Source organism: Fukomys damarensis, unplaced genomic scaffold (assembly GCF_012274545.1).
Source record: "Fukomys damarensis isolate Sample0158 unplaced genomic scaffold, DMR_v1.0_HiC HiC_scaffold_9, whole genome shotgun sequence".
In the NCBI taxonomy this organism is placed as follows: Eukaryota; Metazoa; Chordata; class Mammalia; order Rodentia; family Bathyergidae; genus Fukomys; species Fukomys damarensis.
The window spans coordinates 36,690,038-36,716,432 of NW_022900921.1; the positions used below are offsets into that span (position 1 = coordinate 36,690,038).

The following is a 26,395-nucleotide window of genomic DNA, read 5'->3' on the forward strand; positions in this document are numbered from 1 at the left end:
CAGATGGAAATTTTACAGAACTCACCTTTCTCCTATAATATCAATTGAAAACGGCTGTACAATTTTTGGTAGGTTTAATACAAAGGCAACTCTGCATTTCATGGAATCATCTGCTGCTCTAATAAACACTTTGACCAAAAAATACATTTAAACTGAATTTTAAGAACATCTCTTACCAATATAGTATCAGCACAGAAGGTGGCAAACAGCCCAGGCCCAGAAAGTCAAGATTCAGTTACCTCCTAGCAAAAGATCAAGATGTTCCAGGCAGCTTGATAGCACTATTGAAGTGATCTGCTTCTTCAGCATCTTAAAGACATGGTCCAGGAATAGTGGCAAATCTCTGCTCCCGGGGAAGCTGAGGAATGAGGATCACAGGTTTGAGGCCAGTGTGGGCAAATTAGGAAATTACTATCTTAAAATAAAATTGAAAATAAAAAGGGTGAGTTTGTAGGTCTGTGGTAGAGTCCTCGCCTAGCATGAAAACCTGGGTTCATTCTCCAGCATCAGGAAAAAAAAAAGATATGAACTTCATCAAAAGAAATAAACTTTAACCTACAAAAAAATTTACTTCAAAATATAACTTCCCCCATGAGAGAAGTGAGACCACTTGAACCTTCACCAAAAGTGTCTCAAGTAAAGCAAAAATATATTGATTGTAGTTGCATATCTATTTAATAAACTTAGTCAACCGATGATACCAAAGTACACCAACTTCAGACATAAGAAATACAGATTAAAAATAGACTTTGAAAATAGCGTGTTGTAAATGAGTTTGTTGAATCTTTTGGGCAAGATCAAGCTGGAAGGAACTTCATTTTCTTGATATCAACTTTGACCATTTGACATATATTTCTTTAGTATCTAGTACTAGTACAAACACAAGGTACAAACATAACCCTAGAACTCTGATTTGTTCCCTGGGCCTTCCCCAGAACCCAGAATAGAACTAAGCGCCTGGTAGATGCTCCATATATCTGTTAAATAAAGGAAACCATAAAACTGAAATGTATTTTCTATTTAACCAAAACCAGTTTCTCTTTTGAAACAAAAATTCTTACTTAGAATATTTTTATAAATGTAGGACATATACAGATCATTTAAAGCAATGTCATATCCACCATGTCAAAAATAAAATTTTTGAAACCTTAGGTAAAAGAGCAATTCAAGCAAAGTTCATAAATTTTGGTGCTACATAAACCAGGATGAGTAATTATAAATCTAGACAAATTAAACAATCTTCACACTCCCAATATCTAGGCAATACTGCTTACAGAGTGTACGTTGTATTTTAAAAAGAGTTGATGAAGGGCTGGGGATTTAGCTCAGTGGTTTGGTGGCCTCCCTTGCAAGCGCAAGGACTGGAGTTAGTCCCGGTACCAAAAAAAAAAAAAAAAAAAAAAAAAAAGAGTTACTGAGGAAGGCAAATTTTTGTAAAATGAGAAAAGTTCTTGATAAGCTTTTCCCACTACTTTCTTTTGTAGTAGTCTCCTTCCCCCACTACTCCTTTTAGAATGGTTTCTTTTTCTACTACTTTCTTTTGTAACACTAATTTAACAAAATATAATACAATTGAATGGTTTGAATGTTCATGGCCCTCTAAAATTCACACTGATATTAATCACCAGTGTAATACTATTAAGAGGTAGAATCTTATTTTTTCCTATTCCCCTGCCCTCCCTTCAATCCCTCCACTCCTTGAATGTCTTCCTACTATATACCTAAAATGTACCAATCCACTTAATCAATAATTTTTCAAAAAGAGGTAGAATCTTTTAGAGTTGAATAATGGAATTTGTGCCCTTTAGGAAATGGATGGAATAGATCTTGTGAATTCTATTTGCCTTTCTATCACTGAGGTCGCAGGAAGAAAACTATCTATAAAACAAAATGAAATTTCAGCAGATATTGAATCTATAGTTTCCTTTCTCTTGTATTTTCCAGCCTCCAAAATTGCATAAATTAATTCCCTTTTTTTCACAAAATTCTCTTTTTTCTGTTCATCCATCCATCTATACATCCTGTTAGCCACCTTCTCTGGAGAACTCTGACTGTGACAATATTAAGTCTTTACTTACATATCTAGTAAGATGTTCAAAAAGAGAAGATTTTTTCATTGACTAAGCTCTTTTCCACATAATATTTTTGCAGAAATGAGATTTTAGCAATGTTTTCTAAAAATAAATATCTTTACGAAATCTAAGCTTGGTGTGGTTGTTTATAATAATAAAAAAATTCCTCATCAAGTCGTAAAGCATATGGCAGTGACTCAAAATTTTCTTCTAAATTACTCATCATTACACCATCCAACAGAAGAACTTGGATACTGTTTTTCTTAATTCCATATTCTAACACTAAGAATATCCTATAATCTCCTGAACTCTGCCCACACCCAAAACACACACACAAACCTCTCTACGAGAGAAAGGTGATGGTCGGGAGGACACTGCATGTAGGAGGAAAACAAAGGGAAGAGAACAAAGGATAAACCAACTCCATCTGAACTCTGTGACTGTGAACTCGCAATACAAATGTTAGGTACTCCATAAAAATGAAGACTCTACTGGTTTTTACTCCCCGAAACACTCTTGAAAGATTCCAGAGCAATGATGGCAAACCCTTTAGAGCTTTCACTGATACAAACAGCCACCTGCAGAACACGTGTCATATGTTTGTCACCTTCATCCCACAGGATCAGGAGATAACCGAGGGTGGTGGAAACCTACCCATACTGAGATTACATTAAGAATTTCTGTTAGAACCCAGAGTAAATTTCCATTTTTTTTGCATGTTTTCCATTTAGAATCCACATCCAGTGCTTTATTATAAGGACATTCCTGGGTACCCGAAAAATACTTCTGTGCATTCAAACCTACATGGACTATTCCTTTGTTGTTTTTCTTGACTTCTTAGCAGACTTTCCCCAGTTAGCTGTCTGTCCTCCTTATGCACTCTCTTCCTTTGAACTCTACGGCATCACTCCCAGCTGATTTTCTCCTTCTGTTTTATCTTCTCCAACTGCTTCTTCTCTAACTCTTTTTTTCATTAAGTTTATTAGTAAATTTTAGGGAAACAATACAGTTACATTCATCATTAGGAACTTGTACCTTTCCATGAGATATCTTGGCACTTATTTTTTTCTCCATTCCCCTGCCCTCCCTTCAACCCCTCTACCCTTTCCTATTTACAAAGACTTTCCTTTTTTTTTTTCCTTTTCTCATATTTTTAAATACTGAAATTCTTACTCATTTTCCCTATACCCTCTTCACATTCTCTTTTGGGTTTTGTTTTGATTGTTTATTTGTTTGTAGTATTGGGGGAATGAACTCGGGGTCTTTGCGCTAAGCTACATCCTCATCCCTTTTTACTTTTTATTTTGACTCAGTTCTCACTACACTAAGTCGCCCAGAGTGCGCTCAAGCTTGCCATCTTTCTTCCTCAGTTTTCCAGAGTACCAAGATTACAGGTGTGCACCACCTTTTCTGGCTCACATCCTATACTATTTTTTAAGTAAACTCAATGGTCACACAGTTTCCATACAATCCAATGAAACTGATTTTGCTATGCCTGGCTCAGACCGCTCCTTTGAACATCAGCTCTAGTATATCCAACTACATAACTAATATCCCAGGAAGATTTCTCAGAGGCCCCTGATTTTACACAAGCAAATTCTAACTCATGCTACTTTTTCAAAAATAGCTTTTGTCTTCATTGTGTTACTCACAATGCAGTCTCCAAGCATCCAGATTTCTGGTTATTGGTCAAACAAATATAGGCTCCATATATATATATATATCTGAGACATTTATTAACTCAAGTAGTCTCTTAACAGATCAGCCCCAGAATTACTGCTATTTAGAGGAATGAATCAAGAATCACCATTCCAGTGTGCTGTTCCCTAGTGTCTCAGTCACTTTCCTCATTGCTAGCACAAGTAACTGGCACACATGACTTCCAGGAGGAGAGGTTTATTTTGGTTCACGGTTACAGTGCATGTCCAGCTGGCTCCATATGGAAGGATCCATGTGACAGAAGGCTGGATTTGGGGGTCACGGCTACTCACACCATGATACTAAGAAATCAAAGAATGAAGGTCCTAGATGGGAGGGAGATGCACTCTTCAGGTCACATCCTCATGACCCACCTTCTCCAAAACGTCTTCTCTGTCCCAAAAGCAAGTCAGCTACATCACCCCATGATTCAGTCACATCCTTAGATCCCTGCCGAGGAGCATGGGGCCTTTGGGGAACACTCTCTGTCTAAACCAAAACACCTCAATTCCTTCTTATTTCTCAATCTGCACTTCACCATCTACATTTTTCTCTGTCATATCTGTTCTTATAAGCAAAACTTTGTTTTATAACTGTAGCATCTGATTTCTGGTCTTCTATGTGAATGGTTCTTAAATATTTTATCTATAAAATATTTACTAGCTATTGAGTATAAATCCATATCACTAATTTTGGGTAAATGTTAATTATCATGATTTTTAGTTACAAAATAAAGCATACATTAAACTGCGTGTTTCTCTAATTATTGTCCATGATAGGGATAATATTATTTCTTATATTTCACCAACATCTCTGAATGATGCTAGTGGTAAATAAAATTAACTATAATGTAGATATACGTCTGTGTTGATTTATTTTGTTACTCTTAAAGGTCAGCAAAAATGGCAGAAAATTTAGATAGTTCTAGCTAAAATGTTAAACATTCACCCCCCCAAAAAATGTGAAAAAATTTCACATCAAAGGCTATTTTCAGACTCCATCAGAATAGACTTTGGTAACTGCATCACTTTAAAATGTTTTAATTCAGGAGTTACAAGAAATAGACTTTCCATTCACCATATTACATTTGGCCCAAGAAAGTTTAGCAGCACATAAGTATCGGTATAAAATAAACCATGATTATCAATGCTTTTTATTTCAAGTGAATAAAATCATAAATATTGGGCAAGAATCAAACTCACAGTTTGAGCCATTTACTCCACAATTTTCAGAGTTTAAATCCTGATATACTTTAATCAACAAAGTAAAGTCTTGACAGCTTAGTTTCTAAGCAGTAAATTTAGCCTTTTCAAAATTCAAACATATCCCTAAGATTCATCATTTATATAAATCACTGAAGTTATTGACATAATGAATGCCTAGAAGAAATATTGTATATCATTGGAAAACCTGGGGAAAGTTTATTTTCCAAAGACAGCCAGAGTACTACAGAGAAAGCCAAGACTTAGAAGTTTTGTCTGTTCTGAAAACACAGTGAACAGAAGTGTAAGAATGGATGGTATTTTGTGGGAATGAAGGAAGAGAAACTGTTTCTAATCAAGTGTGTAGTGTTAATAAAGCATTTTGATCCTGGTATGCTAGGCAATCTTTTTGATATATCCAATAAAACTATTCCTTCCTGTAAGAATAGCTCATACTCTTTCATACTAATCTCAGAACCATCTGTTCTACTCTGCTACAGCTCTGAGAATAATCACTAACAATACTTTTTAAAACTCTCTTCTGTGATACTAGGAATGATCAAAACATAAAGCCTTTGAGTACTTTTATATACTCACACCATCTTTACTAAGAGTGTCCAACTTAAAACTGCTTAACACTGTAAGCACATCACAGTAATTGTTTTTCTAAATCATATACCCTTGATATCTGACATTTCACAACATTATTTGATTTTTAAAATCATAACTTGCAGATATATATTTCTCTTAAACATTAATTATATTAGTTTATAATCTTTTGGGCAATGTCAGGATTTTTTTAGGAAAGTAATCTCTAAAATGTCATGGCAATTTTTGCATTGCATATCATTGAATTAATAGCAATAATCAAAATTTCCTACGGGAAGCATAACTCTATCCTTGCTCATGTTAAAGAAAAAGTTAAAATGACTGGATTGGTTAGTCAATTTACTAGTCCTCTGAAAATGGTATCATAAAATATGGCTTTCAGTTTATATTTGACAAAATTATAGAGTAAACAGATTGCATATTCTTCAAAATTAAATTTTTACACAGTCATCTATTCCACTATATCTCTTACCTGAAATTTTCTTTTTTGGATGTATGTAAACTTATTTCCTTTGATTACTTTTTTGTGACTATTCAAATTTATGTTCTATATTCTCAAGATTATTTTGAGATGATACATTCACCTTATGATATTTATCACTACTTTTATAAATCATTTTAATCCATCAATTCATATTTTAAGAAGTAGGGCTAAAGTATAAAACAACTGTAAAAATAAGATGTGAACATAGAAAGCCTAAACAACGAGCAAATTATATGGAAATATTTTGGTCAAACTATTCCCTGAAAACTGAATGTACACCTAGATGAATTGACTGATTTGGTACTTACAGCACATGTAAAATTGTACGAAAGTAATGGATTTTTGAAAATATTATTTTATTCTATTTTAAAGTTGTCAAATACAACTAAACAAAAGTATTTCTTTTTTAATAAATATTAAATCACTTAATCGGCTAGTTAGTATCAGATATTTCCAAATCAAACTTTGAAAAACTTTGTTTCACACATTAATAAAATATACATGACTCTGAAAAAACAGTCCTTGGCCAAAAGTCTGGAAAATTTGGGTTGAACAGTCTACCAAGTTTCTTTCCTGAGACTAAGACCATAGATTTAATGTGTTATAATGCCTGAGATTATTTGCATACAGTCTTCTCTTCCATTCTTGTAGATGTTTCCTGGGGAACACAAGTTGGAAACAAATTTTTTGGTTGTTCCTTCATTTCCAGCTGGAATTAGTCATTCATGGGGTTTAATAAGTCAAAATAGATTTCATTTCTGGCTTAGAGTTTGGCCCCTAGAAAACAGCTCAGTTTCTGGGTATGTGTATCAATTTTGTTTTGTTTTGTTTTCTGGAGTTCTAAGTTGAGAGACATTAACCACTATTAATTATTAACAGTTATGACAATATTTTCCCTATCCTCTTCTTGGATCATTAGGATTTGTTGTAGTCTGGTTTCCTGATAAAGGTACAGCTTCATTTTCTAGGCTCTGAGACATTACCTACTTCAAAAAGTAGTAAATTCACAGACCACCTCTCACCCTGCCACATTCACATACTATTCAATTACCTCATCCTAACTCTGATTTTTTCCTTCATCTGTTTAGAAGTCATTTCTCCCTGTGTCTCTTCTTGGATTGTTTTTTTTTTAATCTTATCTAAATATATTCAACACTTTGAGAATTAGAAAATTATATTTTTTTTAAAAAAAGAAACCAGGGCTTTAAAGAGCAAGGTGAATTTATTTGTGATGATTATAGCTCTGAGAACTGAGTGCAACATAGTAGGAAGACCAGATCATCCTGAGTCCAAATACTGCAAATTATCAACATGTGAGTTTTATGAAAGTTCCTTATCACTGTTAAAATTCAATTTCCTCATGTGTGAAGTAGGATATAATAATACCCAAATTACCTTTATAGTATAGAATGTATAATCTCCTGGAAAATAACAAAAATTCACCAAATGCTGATTACCCTCACATCATTTGCTTGGGGCAATAAAAATCCACGGAACTCAGATAAACTACTTTAGTCAATTTGCCTCACTGGCCAAAAGCAAGAAGTTTAAACCAGATAATGCTAATGGCCCTTGAATTTCCAGTATTCTGATTGTGAATTCCAGGAAACTTGCTTTTGCCTCCTTTTGTAAGAACATATCCACATCCCATCGCACATGATTCGAAGTTCCTCTGTAGAAAGGAAACATAATGCACAACTTAGAGGTCACTGGAGCAGGTCCCTTGTGCCTCTACTTGCTGTTGCATAATGAATTATAGCCATTCACGGGCTTTCCTAAAAATGTCTTTTATAAATAGCCATGAAAATAGTTTATTTGTATTTCTATTTATTTCTCCTATGCTATATATGCTGCCTAGAAGCCCAGGGATTTCTATAAGTTTTATCAAAAAATCATATATTTCACAATGAAATTCAGTTTCAGTGTATTATAGTCAAAGGTATTTTGAGCACCAGCCTCATAAATGATGAATGTCTTTTCTATTTCCAGTTAAGGATATTTTACACCACTTCAGTGAAGTGGCAATCCACTGTTCTATCTTCATTACAATATTAGGAATGCAAGGTAAATGTGTAAATCTTTGAAATAAATTAAATTCATTAAATTTGTTGATATTACTTTTATTTTTCTCTAAACCTCTTCCAATAGAGTGGAAAAATATTAATTTTAGAATTATTTTATTATTATACTTTTTTCTAAAATCATTGCCCAAGGTGATAACTCTCTAGTATAAAGTCATTCTGATACTCTAATATCCCATATAATAGCTATAGGCTGTTTAATACTGCCTTTAAAATTACATGGAAAATTAAACCAGTCCAACTAGCTAAGATATATTAATATAACATTATACATCTAACAAACTCACTCAAGCCAAAAACAAGTAGCACCAAATCAATATATTCAAGCTATTTGCATAATTGTTCCTATCTTTTAAAAGCCTCCTTTGTTACTCCCTGTTCATTTTGCTTTCTGCTACATATACCGTGGCTAATAGATGTTTAATTAATTTCAATGCACATTTCTTTTATAAAAAGATTGGGAACTACTTATTATTAATGATAACTAACATTCAAGCATACCTCCCATATTTATATGACTTGTACTTTACCATCTCATTGAGCTTTTGTGACAACTCTTTCTTAATCAAAGAAAACAAGAGGCTTTGCAAGAGGCTACATGACTTGTTCAAGATCACCAAGCAAAAAATGGGGAGGGGAGGAGGGGGTGAAGGGAGGGCAGGGACAAGGGAAAAAAATGGGAACCAAGAACTGTCTTGTGAAGGTACGGGATCCCAGTAATGAATGTAACTGTTTTGAAGACCTAGATTGTACCAATAAACTCAATAAAAAAAAAAAAAAAAGATCACCCAGCAAAAAAGGTAAAACTGATATAAAAGTCCATGTTGTTTAAATCCAGAAGCCATGTTCTTATTATAATATTCTACTACATCTTGATTTATGAGGGTCATAATAATGAACATTTTGTGTTTTACTTAACATTTTTAATTTACTTTGAATCATTGAGTCTCCTCGCATTATTCAAATGAATTTTTTAAGTTCTACAGAATACATGAACCAAATGGACTTTAAGAAATGCAATCCTACATGTAATTAATGAGAAGCCATGTTTTATTTATCCTGCATCTTTTTCATCTCTAGAAATCTTTGAATGTGTAATCATTGCCATTCTTTTAAAAAAGGTAATTATGTGTAAAATAGTGTTTAACACTCACCCTCAACCCAGACTATTTTCTGCCTATTGTTTCTTTATTTGATACAAAATTTTGAGTGATGCAGCTACCCTAAGAAATGGTCACATATGTAACTAGTATCAATTAACATTTTAAGGAATGAATGTGACAGATAATCAACTAGCAAAACTGGGGAAACTGCAACCGAAATCATAGTCCAGGTCTGTTTCCTTTTGTTTGACTGTGTTTGTGAGTGACAGGTAGAGGTGTAGACTATTTTTGGAGATTAGAAGAGGGACAAAAGACAGATTTGAGTTATTGAAATGGAATGCTCAGCATAGAAGCCCCTACTTAATGATTTGCCTGGAATCTAGCTGCTCTAAATGGAGTTCATTTTACAGTGTTAATGCTATTAGGTGACCGTGAGAAGTCCTGGGGCCACTTGCCCTCTGATCTCCACACCACCAAGTACATTAATTCAATATCCTTTGCACTCTTCCTGACCCCTGTCTTTTTTTTTTTTAAACAGGGGATCAAACTCAGGTCCTTGTGCCTTCAAGGCAGGCAGTGCAACCACTGAGCTGAACCCCCAACCCTTGACCCCTGTCTTTCTGTGAAAATCTTGAGTCCTCATACAGCTAACACTGGAATTCAGTGTTAGGGAAAACTCTGCAACAGGTCAATGTATCTTTCCTATAACAAAGTGCCCAGAACTGTCCATTTTTCTGTCCTGCACTTGGACACAGAAGAGCTCTGGTCTTCTAATAGGTATTTTTCCAATGGCCAATGACACATCAAAATTTCAGCTATGTTTTGAATTTGACTACTGCACATACAATATTAAAGGTTTCTCTCCCTCTTTTTTACTTGGCTATGTGACAAATACTGAAATTTTTAGCATGAATTTTGCTATTGAGGTTTCCATCTCTCTTTGTGATTTGTTATTGGGTCTTGCTATCTTTCAAACAATAAATAAAATTTCAACTTTCATTGGCTTATCAAACTGAGGCAGAAGTATAAAAATTAAACATTTTCATTGTATTCTGGGTATCGGTCACCCTCTGTGTGCTTTAAAAGCAGCAAGACATACTCCCTGCTGCCTCTCCTTCAGAATAATTTCTTGGAAAAGCTACAAGAAAAGAATAACTTGTTATTAACACATCCACAACACATATAATTTACAGCTCTAGCTACCTATTCAGCATTGAAATGGAGTTCCCATACAGCTTGAAATCACATAACAAAAGAATTTTCTGACTGTATTGACTACAATCACACAAGTAAAACAAAATACAATTACCCAACCCTAACATAAAGAAAACAACTTCATAATTTCCACTAGAATTTGGAGGGCATGATTATTGAAAAATAAAGCTTTTATATGAACACATTTATATAAATGTCTGTTTAACATGTCTTATCCAAGGAGAAAATGGATGAAAATAAATGTTCTTTAATATATTTCATTAAAACTTCATTTATACATAAGAAAGTGCCTTTTGTGTGGTCTAAAACCTACTCCCACATTGTTTTTATGTATTTGTGTGTTGCGTGGTCGCATTTGTATATGTGGATAAGGTTATATATTAGATTTTTCTTTGGAATTTAAATTTAGAAAAAAGTATTCAGATCCTGCTGGGTAGCTAAATGAATCAACCTGTCTAAACTATTTTTTACAAGGACTATATCTACATTCCAGCATCTTGAAACTATTGTAAAAACACAGTCCAAGAAAATTAAATTAATCCCCAGTGTACTGTAAAGCTTGCTATTAATAATGTTCATCTGAACCTAAGGCTTCAAATATTGCACATCTGTCAAATAAAAGAGACAGACAGTGAGGAGAGGAAGCAAGGATAGGCTCGAAATGGAGCACAATTTCAGCTTCAACAGGTATAAAGTGCAGATGGGAAATAGATTGTTAACAAAATAAATTATTTCCTGCCCTCCTGTAATTTTTCACAATCTGTGTGGCAATGGTTTCACTTCTGACACTGTCAATATATCTTTACTAGCATCTGTAGTCACTGGTAAGGTGGCCTCATCTCCATACAACGAAACACCATACTCCACTGAATGCAAAACACCTTTTGCTTTCCCAAGTGTACAGTGGAATTAGAAATCCAAATGCTGCATTTATTTAACAAAGTGGATACGCACAGTGTAAGTGTTTATGAAGTCTCTTTTTATTTTCAAACCTCTGGCTCAATTTACACCAAAACAAATTCTAAATTGCTCCTCTAGGAAAACATTTTGCAAATGATATTTCTCCCTGAACCTCCCTGAGCACACACAAACACCCCCACACACATCCTTACCCTTCTCTGTCCCCTTCTTTATTTCAAAAATAAAGTGTTCTAATCATTTTTGTTATTGTTGTTTTTATTCTAAATAGTAATAAGGATAGTAAGGCCAAGGGGGTGTGGGGGATGATGCATAATGTAGCAGAGTAGTCTGAAAGCAAAAACACACCCTATTTTTAAGATCTGTATATTTTGAATTCTATTTATGAGTAGACCATTCTGAATAATCTTATGTGCTGGAAATTGGGAAAAAGCAGCACATACCATGCCTGGAAGATAATGGCTGAAGACTAAAACCAAAAAATGGCCTCTAAGAGTAGAGGTTTTTTTGTTTGTTTGTTTGTTTGTTTGTTTTTTTGTGGTACCAAGGATCCAACACAAAACCTTGCACTTGCGAGGCAGGGGCGGCACCACTGACCTAAATCCCCAGCCCTATGAGTATAACTTTTGAAAGAGAATGATGCACTCAGCACAATCCCTAAAGAAGAAGGCAAGAAAAAAACCAAGTACAAAGAACAACACAGCATCAGGGCCTGAAGTGAAGGTCATTTAACTCATGATCACATCACAAGCAGGCCTTTGACTAAAAATTCAGGCAACGTTCTGTAGCTAAACTGTAAAGTTGGAGAAGTCTTTTTTTTTTTTTTTTTTTTTTTTTTTTTTATACATCCAGAGATTCACAAAGGAGAATGCAGTTGATCCCTCTTGCTTATAGGAGGAAATTTAAAAGTTACATAACTTCTCCAGAATTTAAAATGAGATGTGCAACAGAATCTGGACCAGAACCTGTCTCCTTTCATGAGTGCAGTATCCAGTTGGGAATATTGTGTTATTTATTGGGCTGTGTCCACCACAATATCACAAGATAGCTCAGCCGGTAAGCTTGAACTGAGGCTTATTAAGGATGGTGCAAGTGGAAATAGGAAAATTCATTGTATAGAGGTAAAACTATAATCATTCAGATGTATAAGTTCATGAGAATGATGATATCAGCGGTAAGGTTTATGTATTGTCCTTAAGAAGAAAAACACCCATAAGCATGTGAAAAGTGGTGCATCCCAAAACAAAACAGGTAGAATACTTGCTTTGATAACTGATGATTCTCTCAGCTGCCCATACTTTCTTCTTTCCTCCTTATTTGATTAGGAAGACTTCCTAAAGCAGGAAGTGAGGAAGGAGTATAGAAATGCTGCTCATTTGAATGTCCAACACAAGATAACCTTGTGAGGAGGAATTTCAGAAGAACTAAAACGAAAAGATACTTTGCTTGCCATCATCTCGGCTGATTTAGGCAGATGTGAGTTGCCTTGGACTTCCTCTTTCCTGGTGAGTGACAGGGTATACCTTCCTCTCCCTATTAATTTAACTGGTCACATGCGAGATGCTTAGTAACAGAGTGACATCCCTCTTGCTACACTACATTGAGCAGCCACATCTTGTCCAACCACAGACAGACTGTCACTTCCACAGCAGAGGCTGTCACAGGACGGAAAAAGTTATCTGAGTGTCTGACAGCCCAACGGCCTGTTTGAAGGGGAAAACCACAAAGGTCAAAGCATGTGCCTAGAGTTCAAATATTTTTCTGTTAGAATAACAATTCTGACTGAACTGTCAGTGTTCTGAATAAATTTTTTTAGTTCAAGTTTTTCAGTAAGTGGTTGTCATTTCTGGGCTAAAGAAAGAACTATTTTTCTGAGAAGTATGTTCTTCCATCAGCAACCTTTCTGTTTTCAACAAAGGGTTTAGAGATGATCAATGGAATTCTTGAAGGTGAGAAGCAGGTAATGCAGGAAACAAAACCCTACCTGATGACCATCTCTACAGAGAATACTGGAGTTGGAAAAAGCACGCCTAGGAATCAGAACTCAGATCAGTGACACTGTTTTAGCAATAGAAAGACACATACTTCCCAAAATACAAAAAGATGTCAAGGAGATGAGAACTACCAAATAAAATGATACATCTTTATATCTTAACTAGTTTCTGTTTATTTTTTCAATAAGAAGTTGTTATGTCAACAACTAGAGAACCTAAAAGACAAAGTCTAGGAAATGGGTAAGAAAATTGTGCTATGCAAATAGAAAAGAAATACAAAATGTGAATAAAATAGAACTCATCTGACTTGCTCACTGGATGAAGACACTTCTCATCAATTTGCATCTAATGGAAGAAGTGGGTATTGTTCACAAAAATTAGCACTGGGTTGGCTTATTAATTTAGGGTTCACAGATAAGATCCATTCCTGTGATAGAAATCAATCTTTTCTCAGCCAGTACTATTACAAGCCCAGTGAACAGTATTTTTCAAATAAGATTTCTTAAATAATTTTTTAGAATAAAATATCTTTACTTTTCATTAAGTTTATTGGTACATTTTAGAAATACGATATGATTATATTCATCATTGGGAATTTGTATCTTTACATGATATCTCAGTTATTTTTCCCGATTCCCCTGCCCTTCCATCAAAACTTCCACCCCTCCCTATTTACAAAAACTTTGTTTCTGTTTTTTCCTTTTCTCATATTTATTCCTTTCCTTTCTTTCCCCTATGCCTCCCACTGTGCCTTCCTCTCTAGACCTTTTCTTCCTATTCCACATTATGTATACATTTTGATCATCATTTACACTTTCAGTTTCTCACACCAGAGAAAGTATTTGGTATTTACACGTGTCCTATTTATTTCACTTAAAAGTATGGCCTCAGTGTGTATCAATTTAGCTATAAATGTCATTAGTTTCTCATTCTTTATGGCTGCATAGTACTCCATTTATTTATATATTTTTTTTAAACCCACATTTTCTTTATCCAGTCTTCAGTTGATGGGGAATTGGGCTGTTTCCAAGATTTAGCTATTACAAACTATTTGGCTATAAATTGAGTACACATATATTGCTGTTGTATGATGCTTTTAATTCTTTGGGCAAGATACCCAGTAGGAGAATAGCTAGGTCAAATGAGACCTCTAATCCAAATTTTTTCATGAATCTTCATACTGATTTCCACAGTGGTTGCACCAATCTCCCACTAAGAGTGAAGAAGGGTTCCTTTTTCCCCCAAAGACCCACCAGCATTTGTTATTCTTTCATGTCTTGATAACAGCCATTATATCTGGAGTGAAATGGAATTTCAGTGTTTGCATTTGCTTCTCTCACTGGCCAGTGATGTTGAACATTTTTTTCACATGTTTCTTTTCTGCTTCCACTTCTTCCCCTGAGAAAGACCTCTTCATTTCAGATGCCCAGTTTTGCACTGGTTCTTTAAATTTGGGGGTCTGATTTTTTTTAAGTTCTAGACAGTAGACCTTTGTCTGAGGAACAGCTGATAAAAATTTTTCTCCCACACTGTTGATTGTCGCTTCCCTCTGTTGGTGGTTTCTCTAACTGTGTAGAATCTTTTTAATAAGATGATATCCAGCTGTTGATTCTTTGTGTTAAAGTTCACACATGACTGAGGCTTTGTTCATGAAATCTTTTCCTACACCAATGTCTTCAAGAGTTCTACCTAACCTCTCTTCCAGCTGATTTAGTGTTCTTATTTTAATATTTAGATCTTTGATCCATTTATATTTTATTTTAGTGAATGGGGAGAGATATAGGACTAGTTTTAATATTTGACAAGTTTAAACTCAATTTTTGCAGCACCATTTATTAAAGAGGCTATTTTTCCTCCAATAAGGGTGTTTGGCTCTTTTGTCAAAGATGAGGTCACTAATTATGTCTAGAGTTGTTTCTACATCTTCTAATCCATTCTATCCATTTTGGGTCTGTTTTTTTGCCAGTACCCTCCTGTTTTTATCACAGTAGCTTTGTAGTATAGTTTCAGTTTGGGGATTGTGATACTCACTACCTTATCTTTGTTACCTAGAATGGCTTTTGATATTATAGGTCTCTCTCTCTTTTTTTTTTTTTTTTTTTTTTTTTTTGGTACAGGGGATGGAATTCAGGACCTTGCACTTACAAGGCAGGCGGCTGAACCACTGAGCTAAATCCAGGTTTTTTCTTATTCCAAATGAATTTTTGGTTTGTTTTCTCAAAGCCTGTGAAGTATGCTGTTGGAATTTCAGTAGGGATTGCACTGAATCCTATACAGCAGTTTGGAAATACAGCCATTTTCACTATATTGGTTCTTCCTACCCAGGAGCAAGGGATGTCTTTCCATTTTCTGATATCATCTTCCATCTCTTTTTTCAGAGTGTTGTAGTTTTCAGAGTAAGGTCTTTGATTTCTTTAATTAGGTTGATTCCTAGGTAATTCATTTTGGGAGGGGCGTGCTATTGTGAAAGGAATTATTTCTCCAGTTCCTTTCTCAGTGAGTCTGTTGTTCATGTACAGGAAGGCTATTGATTTTTGTGTGTTGAACTTGTATCCAGCTACTTTACTGAATTTGGTTATGAAGTATAGAAGACTTTTGGTGGAGTTCTTGGGTTCTTATATATAGAATATCATGTCATCTGCAAATATTGACAATTGAACTTTGTTTCCTATCTTTATTCCTTTTATTTCTTTTTGTTGTCTAATTGCTATGGCTAATGTTTCCAAATCTATATTGAATAGGAGTGATGGTAGTGGACATTCTTGTCTAGTCCCTGATTTTAGTGTGAAGGATTTCTATTTTGACTGTTTAGTATTATATTGGCTGTTAATTTATCATAGATGGCTTTTATCAGATTGAAATAGAAACTGTCTATTCCAATTTTCTGTAGGGTTTTATCATGAATGTATGTTGGATTTTGCCAAACACCTTTGTCTGCATCTGTTGAGATGATCTTATGGTTTTTATCTTTTGGCTCTATTAATATAATGTATTACAGTTATTGATTTGCATATATTGAACCATCCCTGCATCCTTGGGATGAATCCCACTTGATCAGGGTGTATAATCTTCCTGATAATATTCTGCATTCTATTTGCCAGTATCTTATCAAGGTTTTTTGCATCTATGTTCATTAGTGAGACTGGCCTATACTTCTCTTTTTTGGTTGGATCTTTGTTTGCTTTGGGGACTAAGGTGATGCTTGCTTCCAGGAATGAATTAGAGAATAATGCTTCCCTTTCAATTTAATTGAAGAGTTTAAACATTATGGCAATAGTTCATCTCTAAATATCTTGTAGAATTCAGCAGTGAAGCCATCGAGACCTGGGCTTTTCTTAGTTGGTAAGTTTTTAATTACATTTTCAATTTCATTGATTGATATTGGTTTGTTTAGCGTTTTTAGGTCTTCTACATTCAACTTTGGTAATTCATATGTATCTATAAATCTGTTCATTTCTTCTGAGTTTAGTCTTATTGGCATGTAGTTCTCAAAGTAGGTATTGATGATCCTCTGGATTTCTGCTGAGTCTGCTGTAATTTCACCCTTTTTATTTCTAATTCCATTGATTTGGATCTTTTCTTTCTGTTTTTGTTAAGGTTGAGTAAGGGTCAGTTGACTTTCTTTTATTTCAAAGAATGAACTCTACTTCATTAACTTTCTGTGTCATTCTCTTAGTCTCCATTACATTGACTTCTTCTCTAACCTTTATAATTTCCTCCCTTATATGAGCTTTAGGTTTGTCCTGTTCTTCTTTTGCTAGAAGCTTGAGGTTCAGCACTAGATTGTTTACTTGAGCTCACTCTGATTTCCTAATATGAGTATTCTCTGCTCACAAGACTGCTTTTATTGTGTCCCATAGATTCTGATATGTTATACTAACATTGTCATTTAATTGTAGAAACTGATTTCTTCTTTAATTTGCTCTGTGACTCACTAGCTGTTTAGGACTGTGTTTTTTAATTTCCATGTGTTCATGAAATTCTTGTAGTTTTTTTGCTGAAGGAATTGGTAAGTGACAGACAGAGACACAGAATGGAATGGAAGTAGAATAACAAAAGGGTTATTTTGCCAACAAAGGGCCAATTGCACTCAAAACAGTGCTAATGATGGACCCGGTAGTGAGTAACAGCCTCTTCTTTGTAGAGTTTTACAGCCATGATCTCATTCAGGTGTTTACATTTCATTTCCTCAATTCACACTACCGATATACAAATCATGGTTACAGACAGTTAACTTTAACCCTGATGTAGCAATTCTTTGTATTTAGGAAGTTTGCCTTTAAGATTGTCTAGCTATCCACACATATGTTAATACTGAATAGTTTCTCTGGTGTCAAAAACTAAAAGTGTAAATAAGATTCAAATTGTATAACTGACAATGTGAAATAGGAAGAAAAGGGCTAAAGGAGTAGGGGAAGTAGAAAGGGTAGGGGGAAGGAAATAAGGGAAAAGAATAATACGAGAAAAGGAAAAATGGAAACAAAGTCTTTGTAAATAGGGGGTGGTGGGGGATGAAGGGAGGGCAGGGGTATGGGGAAAAAATAAGAACCAATATCTCTCATGTAAAGGTACAAGAGCCCAATGATAAATGTAACTGTACTGTATATTTTAAAAGTACCAATAAACTCAATGAGAAATAAAAAGATTGTATAGCTATCTATTCTAGCCTGCAGGAAGAGGATATTCAGGATCCAGAAAGCAAAGTTAGCAATTGTTCTTTTTATCCTGATACTTTTAAAATCATGTGGTTCATAAAAATTCAGAGCTTGGGATCTTAATGTTCCCTGTTACCTCAGGATGAGGTCAGATTCCCATTCTATGGTTAATGCCTCCACTGTCTGGTAATTGTGAACTAAACAAAGCAGATTTCAGTTACAAGAGCAGAAGTCATTCTACATTTTCCTAACATTTTGTAGGTTTTTGGTTTTTTACAAAAGTTCTATCAGTTTCATTTGCTATTGATGTCCAATTTGATCACACTATGATCTGATGATACATAGGTAATAACTTCAATTCCTTTGCACTTACTTAAACATGTTCTATGAGCAACTATGTGGTGTATTTTGGAGGGCAACCTGTGTGCAGCTGAAAAGAATATGTATTCTGATTTTGTGGGGTGAAACACTCTGCAAACATCTGTTAAGTCCATTTGTTCAAGAGTTTGGTTGAGTTCTATTATTTCATTGTTTATTTTTTGTACAGTAGATCAATTTGTGACAGTGGAGTATTGAGATTCCCCACCACTAATGTATTAGTGCTGATTTGATTTTTCATGTTCTTCAATATTTGTTTTATATAGGTGGGTGCATTAGTAGTCAATGCATATATACTATGATTCTCTTCTTTTCCTCTTGGATTGTTCCCTTTACGAGGATGTAGTAGCCATCTTCATCCCTCTTAATTACTGTTGGCTTGAAATCCATTTTATCTCCAAAAAGGACAGCTACCCATTTTGTTTTGTTTTGTTTTGTTTTTTTGGCTTCCTGTCACATGGAGTACTGTTTTCCACCCTTTAACTTTCAGCCTATGAGTTTCTTTTTTAATTAAGCATGCTTCTTATATGCAGCATATTGTTGAATTTTGCCTCTTGACCCATTCTGCCAGTCTATTTTGGGGTGGGGGGGTTTGGTGAATTGAGACCATTAGCATTGATGGTTATAATTGATTTTGTTGACTTATCCTTGTCATGACCTTTCCCTGTTGTTAGATTCTCTCCTTCTGCATTCAATTTCTTGTCTTGCCTGATGGATTCATTCTGCTAGGCTTTGTAGGGTTGTGGCCCTCCTTGTTTTTTCCTATTTTTAAAAATTTTTGGAGCACTAGTTTGCTATGCATAAATTTCCTCAGGTGCTCTTTGTCATGAAAGTATCTTATTTATCCAACAATTTTGAAAAATTGTTTTGCAGGGTACACTGATCTGGGTTGGAGGCTATTTTCTTTTAGGGCTTGAAATACTTTATTCCAGGCTCTTCTTGACTTGAGGGTTTGTGCTGAGAAGTTTACTGTGATTCTTTCTGATGGGTTTTCCTTTGTATGTGATTTGTTTCTTTTCTCTAAGTGCTTGTAGGTTTCTGGAATCTTTACTATGTGCCTAGGTGTAGATTTTTTTTTTTTTAGTCACAGCTAGTTGGAGTCCTGTATGCCTCATTTATATACATGTCAAGTTCTTTTCCCCTGCTTGGAAAGTTTTCTGCCATTACTTCTGTGAGCAGTATTTTTAAGTCGTTTGCACTCTCTCATTTCTTTATCAACTCTGAACAGTCTTGTGTTATTCTTCTTTGCATCATCTAGCAGCTGCTAAGTTGATTTCTCATGGTCCATTTTTAAGAATTTTTTATCTTCCTGGTCACTAATCCTGCCTTCTATATGTGATAGTATGTCCTCATGTTGGCTCATTCTGCTGTGTAAACTTTCAATGGCAGTTTTAATCTCCTGGAAATCTTTTTGCATCTGATCTTGGATTCCATTTGTTTCCTATGCTGGAATTCCATCATGTTCCTCAGCACCTCTATTTTTTTTATCTGTGTCTGTTCCAGAGTTATTGTTCACGTCTTTCACTATGGAAACAATCTCTTTTGTTATCTGAGAAATTATTTCTGATTTTATTTATTCCATATCCTCTTTTGTTTTCGGTTTAGAGAATCCAGGTGGTCAAGTTTCAGATTGTTCCATCTTGTTGCCCCTTGTAGTTGCCTTTGGATATCTCAAAGTTTGGTTTTGAGACTTGTTTAGGTGTCTTCTCACTTCAACCTGTGCAGACTGCTGCCTTTATTGAGGTGACTCTTTGCTCTCCCAGTGGGCTTCAATTCTCAACTAGCCTCAGAGAGGCCTACTCTCTGCTGCTCACCACTGTGTCCAATTCCTGGGTTCAAAATGATGGCCTTTTGGATGCCTACACTGGACTGTTATCTTAGCAGGCTTCTGGCTAGTAACACTTACCAATGGTATATGGGCAGGCCAGTGACTGGGGCCTGCGTGCCTGCCCAGCTATTTTCCTGGAGGAACTGTGGCTGGGGCCTGCATGCCTAAGCCACTGGTGCCTGGGCAGGACCCTGGCTATGGCCTGTGAACCAGTGCTGCTGATGTCTGAACAAGCTTCTGGCTGGGGACTGTGTGCAGGAGAATAAAATATCTTAAATAGAATGTAAAAAGTTTGAGGATTATTTGGTTTGCCTCAGGTTTTTGTGTTTCTGTTTTTGTTACATTTTGTTTGCATTTGCTATGATTGTGTAACATTTTTTAAATATCTTTGCAGCCCAAATTCTTATGATAAATTCTGCAGGTGAGTTTAGACAGAGAGTTATAAGGTAGGGTCCCTTGACAGCAGCAGATGGTAGAAATGGAAAGTACTTATGCAAGGAAGAGAAGTGGAAGGCAGGACAGGAAGGAGGCAGGAGTACAGCACAACAGCAACACAGTGCACACACTGCATACAGGATTTGCCAGCAGAGAAATGGTGCTTCTGAGTTGCTTCAACACCTTGTACAGGATGCTGTCAACCTTAAAGAAGACTTGCCAAATTTAAGCCGTGGAAAGCAGGGGTAAGAGAGGCTCTGCTCCTGGGAGGTTTAACGGGCTCCCTCCAGCTTACCAACTGACTGACATTGGGTTGATTTTTTTTGTTCTTTTCCTATGGGCTTTAAGTAGATATAGTATAGGTTCATCTCAATTCATATACTGACATCCTTCGTGTATTTATCTATCTGATTATTTTAGTAATCACTTTAAATCCCATTTCCAGGCTGAATTGACTTTTAGAAATGATAAATTTCGTAGCTACAGTTAGATGGTCTGAACGGAAAACTAGTCTCATAAGGGGGAATGGTATCACTAACAAGACTCAGGATATAGTTGCCAAATTCAACAAATAAAAATATAGGGTGTCCTTGTCACACAATAAACAGTATTTTTAGTATAAAATAGTTCTTGGAATATTGGGCACAGATTTATATTAAAAATTATTCACTCTTAATAATAAATTCAAATTTAACTAGATGCTTTGGATTTCTTAAGCAGCCCCAGTTCAAAGCTTCAGAAAGTCTAAAACAGCAATATATTATTTACCTCTCATTGTTTCTCACAGATTTTACATGTAATACTTGAAAGAGTTGTCTTCTGTTATACACATCAACCTAATTATGTCAAACACAACATAATCCAAAGTATTCAAAGAACAAGAGAAAAGTAGAAAATTAGATAAGCATTTTCATTTATAAACAGTTTTTCTTATATAACTAAAAATGTGTCTCTTACAATAGTTCAAAAATAACATTTTTTAAACTTACTATTCTCATATTCACACCTGTAGGATTTTGTTTTGAGATTCAAAATAGTTTCAAATTTGAAAGATTCTTAAAACTGTTTACTAAATTTGAAATCTATACACACAGATAACAAATACCTTGATAATACAGCAAAGATTAATAAAAAGATGATTCAATCTCATCATCCTACAATTCAAATCAAATCATTAGGTCTAAGACTTGTACCTTTAAAGTTACCCTGGGGGAGTGACAATGACTAATAAATGTAGATAATCTTGACATTTTATCAAAAGAGCCAGTGCCTCAGCATCCACCACTGACACTAAAAAGGGAGAATGCCAAATTGAACTCTTTGCCATTTATAAAAAGAAGAGAAAGGTTTTTAAACAAAGAAAGACAACTGAAAAGTAAAAGAACACTTCTGCATGAAATAAAGAATATTCTGGGGGGGTCACAAATCTTGTGTCCCAACATGTTGGCACTAAGAGAGGCTTATTATGAATACCATCTTTTCTCTAAACAAGACATCCCAACACCTTGCCTGATTTGCTACCTAAAAGAAGACTAAGAAGGAACAAATTCTGCAGTCTAGATATCAAATGTCAGGATGACAAATGATATTTCTCTATTTCAGAGGACAAATCATTGGTGCAGAGAATAACAAAATTTCAAAAGCACTCTGGCATGGTAACTTCAGAGGAAATTACAGTAAAATACTAAATCCTACCCCGAGGTAAGAACCTGTATTGTAGGGTTGACAGAAGACCCAAAGTAAAGCCAGTAGGACATTCAAACAGAAAGTGGAGAGAGAAATTTTCCCTGAGAGCAGTTACAGCTTAGACATGAATATCCCTCTCCTACAGAGATGGAGTTTAACCAAGAAGTGGAGCTTTTCTAGAATGAGGCCATCGTTTTCCAAGTGTAAGACATTACTTCCTAATAATCTGACTTTCACTCTGGTGAGCTTTCGTATCTGTCACATAGAACACAATAAAAACACTGGCTATTTCAAAAAGTCTTAGACATAAGAAATCCCTAAGAGTTTGGAAGTCTGGTTCCTAACAATAAAAATAAAGAATCTTCCCAAAAAATAATTGTATGGGATAGCACTTTCCAAAACAGTCACAAGTATTGCCTCTTTTAATCCTCTTGACCTTCCTGTGAGACACATTTTACTAATTTCATTTTACCAAGAAGAGGTATTGAAGATTATGAGCCCAATACCAGCCACCCTACAATAACAGCAGCCACTGTGTGCTTTTCTACATGTTCATTAGTCTTTGTATACACTTTAAGTTTGGTAGTTTACCCAGTTTTCACACAATGCTTGATCGACTTCTGCTCTTACTCCTCACTGGTCATGTAGGAAACAGGATACAAAAAAAACATACATTTCAAATATTCTAAACTTTAGCATCTGACTTTGGCAGCCAGAAGACCTTAACCAAACTGATTGTGTAATATTCTAAATTAAGTAACAGAAATAATTCATTTACCTCTCTGTCAGTCATCTTTTTTTGCCCCAGCATAATTAGAAGGTTTTCTCCTATGAATATCAGTTTTTAAAATAATTTATGCAACTGTGTACTGCTCAACTATGAGCTTAAATGAAAATTTTGATAAATGCAAGTAATTGGTGTTAATTTACATATATCTCAATGATTATTCTTGGTTTCAGGTAAATAGTCTGATACTCTGCTGCATCTTAAATAATCAGATATGACAGTGCCTAAAAAGATTGGTTAAAAGGTCACTTTGGGACAGAGACAAAGAACCTAGGTAGAACCTAAGAAAAGTGTCAGCAAAGGCCCATAAAAGCCAAATAAATTCATTAGGGTGAGCAAATGAACAAAATTCCTGAGCAATTCATTTTCATAAAAGTGAGATTAAAATTCTTTGTTCATTTATAAAGAGTAATTAACTTTTAATATGTGCCAGGAATTGCTATAAAGCATTGCAGATGTTGTGGGTCAAAACTAAAGCCCTGGCTCTGCTCCATGGGAGTGTATGGCAATAGGATTAGATCTAGTCTAGGAAAATAGGGAGAGTTATGGAGTCATTCTGTGAAAAAAGTGGAAAGAAAATATTCAAAGATCATGTGGCAAAAGGAGTGGTAAGCAACTAGAGTAGAAGAATCATGTGGAAATATAATGATCAATGAGGCTATAGAGATAGCAGGGATAAAAGTACACTACATGTCACACAAGTGACACTTTTATTCTAAGAGTACCAAGAGATTTTAAGCAAGGGCTGGGAGAGGGGTGGGGTGGGTGGCATTAACAGCCCTTGGAAAGGTTGATCCAGTAATTGCATGGATAAACCTAACAGAAGGATGCAGTTGAGTGCAAGATGATGATAGCTTGGGCTAGAATTGATGACATAAAGGGAGTAGGTGAAATATAGGAAGTAAAACTGACAGGGCTGAGGGACAGATTGGATATGGACTTATTTTAATGAAGTTTAACTGGCACCATGAGTGGTATCAGGTACATAATAGCACTTACATATTTGTGGAATACATTTGGAATGAAACAATACAAGGATGAGGGAAGTGAGGTGTCAAGAATTATTCCTGAGATCCTAGATGGCAAACCTCAGATGAGTGATAATGCCATGCAGAGAGAGTACACCCAATAATAACAAAAATATTTGGGGTAAGAGTCTACAGGTTTAATTTTTATCTTTTTATTTTGAGATGTCTATAAGTCATTAAAGAAAGTTGAAAGAGTGGATGGCATGGAACCAGGAAGAGAGGTCTCACCTATAGATATAAATTTGTGAGTCATTTGTTGGAAGAGGTTAAATGCTAGGGCTAAGGAAAGAACACAGAATAATTAGAGAAGATCCTGAACCAAGCTTAAAAAATATTTATGAGAAAAGCAGTGAGGAGGAGACTGCAGAGGACTAATAGAAAAGATTTACATTACAGACAGCAAGATAAGAGACTGTTTCAAGAAGACAATGACTAGCAGTGTTGAATGAAATTCAGAAGTCATATATGACAAGACCCAGATGTATCCTTTGGGGTTCACAATATAAATATAATGAGTTTAATCAGTTTAATCAGAGTATGTGAGTGAGGGATAAGGTGAGGAAATGGAAACATGGTATATAAGCAAGTAGATAAGAAAAATAGTTTAGTAAGTGGACAGGAATTAGGAGGGCATAAAAGATGGAGACATAAGTCAAAGAGAATCAGTCAGCTCACAAAATAAAGGCTGGCTATGTGGCAGAGAGATAAAATAATCAAAGGTGAAAGAGTCCCCAAAATTTTGAGTTATGTCAAGATAGAAATACTCTTTTCAGGAGTGTTTAGCAGATTTGGGTTTTGAAAATGATAGTAGGCAAAGTGTCCAAGAAAACTTCTAGAAAATAGCCAAGAGCAACCTGTCCTGGGAAAACTTGTATCAAATTAGATATTTTATAGTGTCTAAGGAAAATTTTCCTTTGAAGTTTTCTAAAGCTGTTTTATTAAGAAAAAGTTAAAATCTTAAATTTATAGACTATTTCTATATACTTTTTATGAATGGAGAGTTCAGAGTAATGCATTAGTAAACTCAGGTTGCCATAACAAATGACCATAGTATGGGTAGCTTAAAACACAAAAATTTATTTCTCGCAATAGAAACTGGGCATGCAGTTAAGGTAGGTTTCTTTCTGAGGTCTTTTCTTTATTTATTTTTTTTCTCATTGAGTTTATTGGTACATTTCAGGTATACAGTACAGTTACATTCATTATTGGGATCTTGTACCTTTACATGACAGGTCTTGGTTCTCATTTTTTCCCCTTGTCCCTGCCTTCCCTTCACCCCCTCCTCCCCTCCCCATTTACAAACATTTTATTTCCATTTTTGCATTTTCTCCTATTTTTTTCTTTTCCCTTATTACTTTTCCCCTACCCTTCCCACTTTCCCTACACCTGTAGCCCTTTTCTTTCTATTTCACATTGTCAATTATCTCATTAGGATCTTAACTTATTCTGATGTGAATGTGGCCACCACCTCTCCACATGGCACATGACCTCTTCTCTGTGAACACATAGAGGAAAAGAGCTCTCTGGAGCTGATAACTGAAACTCCCTGAAGTCCCAATTTACAAGTACATCAATTCTGTTAGATCAGGATTCCATCTTTCTGATCTCATTTAATAGTAATTACTTCCCAAAAAAGCCAAATACTATCATATTATGTATTGTGAGTTCATATATGAATTTGGGGGTGACACAAACATTCAATCTATAACAAGTTAATAATTCTTAAAAATTGCACCTATAAATAATGTGTATAGTATAGTCTTCTTTCAGTATCCATAGGGAATTTGTTCTGGGCCCCACTTAGGTAAGTCCCTTATCTGAAATGGGGTAGTAATTGCCTTGAACATATCACATTCCCCCACATAATTTAAAATCATATCAGGACTACTTTGCCTAGTACAAAGCAAATGCGAGGCACATGGCTGTCATATAACAGTGTGATCAAAAACTATGGTAAGTATCTGGATTTTTTTTTAACTTATTATAGTAAAAGGCACATTGCCATTAATCCTCTTCAAAACACTTCCCTGAGTTTGAACACATTTATAGATACACTGAATGCTCCCACTTCTTTTTTTTCTCTTTTTTATTTTATTGGTACATTTTATATACATAATGATAACATCCCACATAGGGAATTTGTAATTGTGTATGATATATCTTGTGTTTTTTTTCCCATTCCCCTGCTCTCCCTTCAACCCTTCTTCCCTCCTTATTTATAA

The 26,395-nt window shown here is 35.1% G+C and overlaps 1 long non-coding RNA gene across 1 annotated transcript in view; it reads right to left on the bottom strand.

The window, feature by feature from the left end:
- Positions 1 to 245: 245 nt before the first annotated feature.
- LOC117285380 overlaps positions 246 to 26,395 on the bottom strand; it is a 92,196-nt gene continuing 66,046 nt past the window's right edge. The window contains exon 4 of the long non-coding RNA XR_004516425.1: positions 246 to 358. This is a non-coding gene — a long non-coding RNA (uncharacterized LOC117285380). The remainder of the gene's footprint in view (positions 359 to 26,395) is intronic.